The sequence below is a fragment of the Oenanthe melanoleuca genome, chromosome 2 (genome assembly GCF_029582105.1).
Source record: "Oenanthe melanoleuca isolate GR-GAL-2019-014 chromosome 2, OMel1.0, whole genome shotgun sequence".
Classification (NCBI taxonomy): domain Eukaryota; kingdom Metazoa; phylum Chordata; class Aves; order Passeriformes; family Muscicapidae; genus Oenanthe; species Oenanthe melanoleuca.
This window is the reverse complement of record NC_079335.1, coordinates 114,951,573-114,957,572: the sequence shown is the minus strand read 5'-3', so window position 1 is coordinate 114,957,572 and position 6,000 is coordinate 114,951,573.

Sequence of the window (6,000 nt, the reverse complement as noted above, 5' to 3'; positions counted from 1 at the left end):
TATGGATTATGCTACAGGCCTAAACAGGTTAGACAAGGGCCTTGGTTAATCAGTGGATTAATTTGGATTCAGCAATTATGCTGGAAGAGAGATGTTCTGTGTTTCATAAGTTATTGCAGTATTCATTTGGACAGTAAAGGCTGTATCAGAAGTTAGTTGGTGGTTACACCTACAGATATTTCTCAACCATAAAAGAATTATAAGCTTATATGGTTTTCTTGACCTGCCTTCTTTTTTTTTGCCTTAAAGAAAACATAGCAGGAAAAAGCAGTTTAATTGCAACATCCCTAAAATCTGAGAAAAAGCTGCTCCTGTATCTGGATTAGTGGAGGTGATTCATTTGAGGATGATACTACCTGTTCATTGTTCACTCCCTGATTCCTCTACAAGGCAGGAATCAACGCTCCATTCACCAGGTACAAAACATTACAATTTGACTTGTGAGCATATTCTGATTTCCTGACACAGACTTCTCTGAAAAGTTACCTCCTGCAAATCAGCCCTGTCCTTCACCACTGGCTTAATGCTAATTGCACAGGCCATGGGAAGAAAACACTTAAGAGCAAATCCTTGTGCTAGCACTTCTTGCAGCACATCAGCAAGAAAGCAAGGCTGGGAATCAGTTTAATGGAATTTCAGACACACATGAAACCTTAAAGAAATACCCACTTTCTCCCTAAAGTTATCAGATTAGGTTATCAGGTAAAGTTATTAATTAAGCTGACCACTGTTCTCAAAAAAGGCTGCTTCTGAAAATTAATGCCCATTTGAAAATTAACTGATATTAAAGGAATTTGTTAGCAATGGCAACCTGCTGTGTTCTTCTTGACCACAGTCCAAAGATACATCCTCTGGTTAGTGTGATCAGTAAGATACCATTATCTCACTGCTACTCTGCAGAACCATTAGTCTGCCTTGTTGCCTCCCTCCTGGAGTAGCTGCAGGTGATATGGATGAATACTACCAGTTAATATCAGTTATTATGGTCTCATAACAAAATCATACACGGAAGGGTGGGTGTTGGGATTTTTTAATCCAATTGCTTACCTCCCCATTATTGTAGAATGATAAACTCAGAATTTTATTGCAAAAATAGGTGCTAAAATTCCTAGGAAATTAATCTCTTTTCAGATGCTGAAGAAAATGCAAGTGTGCAATAAATAGACTGCTTTTTCTTCTGATAAATCCATGTAAAAACACACTGTATGACAGACACAAGTATTTAGTATTCTAGGCCAGAATCCTCAAATCAGAGCAGCTACTTGCTACTCTGCTGCCTGGCTAATCTATTAAGCAGTCTTAATCTGACAAATTAAGGACAATGGCATTTTAATCATGGGTTTCCTGTTTGCTTGGAAAGCCTGCAAAGGGGCTCAGAGCACTGTCACCCATCACAGTGCAGAGGAAGGTTTGGAGCTCCTCTCCCTGCCTGGGCTCAGTGCAGCTGGATTGCAGGATGAGGAAGGCTTGGAGCTCTCCCTGGGCTCAGTACAGCTGGATGTGCAGGATGAGGAAGGCTTGGAGCTCTCCATGTGCTCAGTGCAGCTGGATTGCAGGATGAGGAAGGCTTGGAGCTCTCCCTGGGCTCACTGCAGCTGGATGTGCAGGATGAGGAAGGCTTGGAGCTCTCCCTGGGCTCACTGCAGCTGGGTGTGCAGGATGAGGAAGGCTTGGAGCTCTCCCTGGGCTCACTGCAGCTGGGTGTGCAGGATGAGGAAGGCTTGGAGCTCCTCTCCCTGGGCTCACAGCAGCTGGGTGTGCAGGGTGAGGAAGGCTTGGAGCTCCTCTCCCTGCCTGGGCTCACTGCAGCTGGGTGTGCAGGATGAGGAAGGCTTGGAGCCCTCCCTGGGCTCACTGCAGCTGGATTGCAGGATGAGGAAGGCTTGGAGCTCCTCTCCCTGGGCTCAGTGCAGCTGGATTGCAGGATGAGGAAGGCTTGGAGCTCCTCTCTCTGGGCTCACTGCAGCTGGGTGTGCAGGATGAGGAAGGCTTGGAGCTCTCCCTGGGCTCACTGCAGCTGGGTGTGCAGGATGAGGAAGGCTTGGAGCTCTCCCTGGGCTCACTGCAGCTGGATGTGCAGGATGAGGAAGGCTTGGAGCTCTCCCTGTGCTCAGTGCAGCTGGGTGTGCAGGGTGAGGAAGGCTTGGAGCTCTCCCTGGGCTCAGTGCAGCTGGGTGTGCAGGATGAGGAAGGCTTGGAGCTCTCCCTGGGCTCACTGCAGCTGGGTGTGCAGGGTGAGGAAGGCTTGGAGCTCTCCCTGGGCTCACTGCAGCTGGGTGTGCAGGATGAGGAAGGCTTGGAGCTCTCCCTGGGCTCACTGCAGCTGGGTGTGCAGGGTGAAGAAGGCTTGGAGCTCTCCCTGGGCTCAGTGCAGCTGGATTGCAGGATGAGGAAGGATTGGAGCTCTCCCTGGGCTAGCAGCAGCTGGATTGCAGGATGAGGAAGGCTTGGAGCTCTCCCTGGGCTCACTGCAGCTGGATGTACAGGATGAGGAAGACTTGGAGCTCCTCTCCCTGGGCTCACTGCAGCTGGATTGCAGGATGAGGAAGGCTTGGAGCTCTCCCTGGGCTCACTGCAGTTGTTCAGGACAGAGCAGCAGGTCTGGCAGAGCTGTGCCTCCTGTGCTCATTGCTCAGCTATGCACCAGGATCCAGCTGTGGCTCTTCACTGAGGCTTGGCTCCCACCAATACCAAACTCTCAGCGTGACTTTCTTGCACTGGCAAGGCTAAAATTCATTTATCCTGCTGATTTAGGGTGTTAGTCACTCTGCCAGGACTGCTGCCAACCCTCAGGCATTCTCCTGTTTGATTTCCCCCAGGGCTGACTTTTAGCGTGTTGGTCCAGTGCTTGTTTTTGTTCTTCTGAGCGTTTTTAAAATTCCCCCTGAGCTCAGCATGGTGATACCTGATGAAAAGCAGGTAGTTAGGAGGCTGTGTAAAGCCCCCTTGCCCAGATGGGCTGTGCTGCTATATAATTCTTCTGCAAGTAAAGGAGATGGATCAGAAAATAATGCAAAATAAATAATGCAAACACTTTTGCAGCAGTATGAGAAGTATGTTAGTTCCTCTCACACAAATCAATCAATCTTTAGCAAACAGACCACCCATCACTGTGAGTTTTTCAATGGATTTCCAGAAGGGAACAATTAGCAGGAGGGCTCCAGTCTTGAAAACACAAATTAGAGACCAGAAAACCAGGGTGACACAGGGCCACTTCTGATATAAAATACCAGTGAGCCACTTCTGGAATATTCTTGATTTAATCCTCATCCTGTGGTGTTTCAGTCATCACTCTGCATTTTCCTGGGTGCAACAATCTGAAAAGCCTGGGATGCTTTTTTCCAAGGCCTTTGCTTTTTTGGAGGCTGGGGTGGATGGGAGGCTTTCATATCCACGCCTGTGTAAGGATTATCTGAAAACACAGGAGCACACAGAGGAATGAATGAATGCACCAAACCAAACCAGAAATCAGGTGCAGTACCTTGTTGGATCAACACAAGTTATACAGCTCCTTCCTTTTAATCTGCTTGATCCCTGCTGCAATATTTTGACTTTAAAAAAAAACAACTAGTTGAAGCAAGGTGTTTCTGCTGAAGATGTTTCTTTTTTTATAAAGTTAAGTCCCTAGTGCAAAGTGAAGGAAAAAAGTGAAATTCACATCAAAATGGGAGCCTTTGATTCAGCACTCTCCCTAAAGACAGAATTCCTGACACGGGTAAAATGTGTGTCTAATGTCAGCTAGATATTTTTCCAGCGTGGTGCTCATGCACTGCCTGTGTTTTAACCATCTGGTGAGCAGATTAATTCTGCAGAAAAGGGAGAGACAGCAGCAGGCACAGAGATTTGTGCAGTTTACATTACAGCTTTACACCCAACCATGAGGTCGCAGCGCTGCACCCCAGGAGCAGAGCTTGGCAGCAGCCACCAGCACCTCAGAGGGGACCAGACACAGCCCTCACACTCACAGGGACCACATTTCTTCCTCTCTTGGCAGCACAGATTCCTGAGAGCACAAACACGAGGAAAGTAACCCTGAGCAGACAGTCTGTGGGAGGTGCCATCCAGGCTCTTGGGAGCGCTGCCAGGCTGCACCACCACGCCCCAGTCTGGTTCAATCACTGTTTTCACAACATAGCAGGAGCAAGACACAGGAAATGGTGTGAGAGGAGTAACAGTGTGGAGAGGACACTAAAACCTACTCAACACCTTTCAGGGAAAAGTAGCACACATAAAAGCTGGCAGGCTGTAAGCAGCAGGGTGGAAGATCTGCTTTCAGAAAACAGGCAGGAAAGGTGTGAGGGAACACAACTTCCTTTTATAATTGTTGGTTCTCCTACCTTGGCACAAAAAGAAAGCACACAGATTTTATCCTCTGACTGACTCCAGGTCACTGGAACAAAACACTTCCTTTAATTTTAAGCACAACTGCTAAACAAGGTTTTTCTACTCCCACAAGAGGTGATGGTAGGTAAACCTTCCCCTTGGCAGCTCTGAGGTGTTCTCAGAGGAATGCATCAGTTAGTGTGGCTGGGAATGATGCAACCTCAGTCTCCTTTTGACAATGGATATTTCTGTCCTCCTTTGATAATTTCATCTAAAGCTTTGTGAGAGGCAGAAGGGTCAGTCCCCCAGCTGCTGCCATCCATGTTTCCCCATCCTCTTCCACTGTTGCAGCTTAGAATGTTTAACAGGTTGAGCCAGCTCAGGTATAAAGGAAGGTGTGTCTAAAATTTTTCATTGTGGTTTGTCACCACTTAAGGCAATTTTTGGTTTTGGCAGTGTCATCATTTAGCCACCAGAAATTTGACCTCATTTCATTTAAAGCACCTGAGTTTTTTTATAAGGTGCATTGAGATTACTAAAGTAATAATATCCAGGATTCCACATCTCAGAGTGCAGATGAGTATCATAGAAGGATCAATTAAGTGACTTCTGGGAAAAAAAAATGGGGTCTTTCCTATTGCCATCAAGTAACATGGAAATTCTCTGAAGTTTCACTGGGTACCAAGTTAGAATTTTGAAAAAATGATAAAATCCTTCCAGCAGAGATCTTCCAGATGAGTGCAAACCAAAATATTGTTAAGATGGCAGGGAACAGACACTGGGCATAGACTCTATGCAGAAGTCTTTGTATTTTCAAAGTTTTACACCCAAAGTTGGTTATTTTTACTGCTATTTTTCTGATTATACAGAGGGGAAAGGAAGACAACCCTGAATGATATGTTTCATGAGCACTTCTGCAAAGGTGAAGAGGGTAAGAACTTGGCATCCAAAACTGTTCTAACTTTACAGCAAATCTTGAGAAAAGGAAAAGGCACAACACTTATGTCAAAGTGGTTTCTCAGGAAGTAAATAAAAGAGATCTTGCAAGAAGCTGGTTTAAGAAACTTGAGATTTTCTGTATCTTTTACCTACAAATAACCAGCTCATTAGAAGTCCTTAGTTTTTCATATGAATGACAGACTATTAACTTTAAATTAAAGTTCTGTTGAGAGTGGATGTGGCACAGTGAAAAATAGGAAGGTATGCTGCATTGCCATCAGTTCACAGCTCTGACATAAATGCTATTTTATTCACTTCCATCCACAATCCTAAATAATACAAAGGATATAGCTTACAGAAACTAAATTTCTAGATAGTTAAATCCACAACCATGGAATTTGATACTGTACTCAAAAACAATTTATTTTTCTGGGCAAAAGCAGAGTATGAAATTTCATCATACATGTTTGTTCTTGCTAAAGTACTACTATAATTAAAGTAGGATCTTGTGGTTAAGACATAACTAAAAGACAGCAGTGATAGAGGCTGTGTACAGAGGTTCTGGTTTGAATCTGCAGAATGAAGATAATTTAGTCATAACATAAAGTAGACAGGACAATGTGTATTAAAATCCACATGTGAAAATAATTTATTATTGCATTATACTAAATGCAAACTCAGAGCAAGTAGCCATATTTTATTTTATTGAAAATTCATTTTACACATTTTAATGAATAC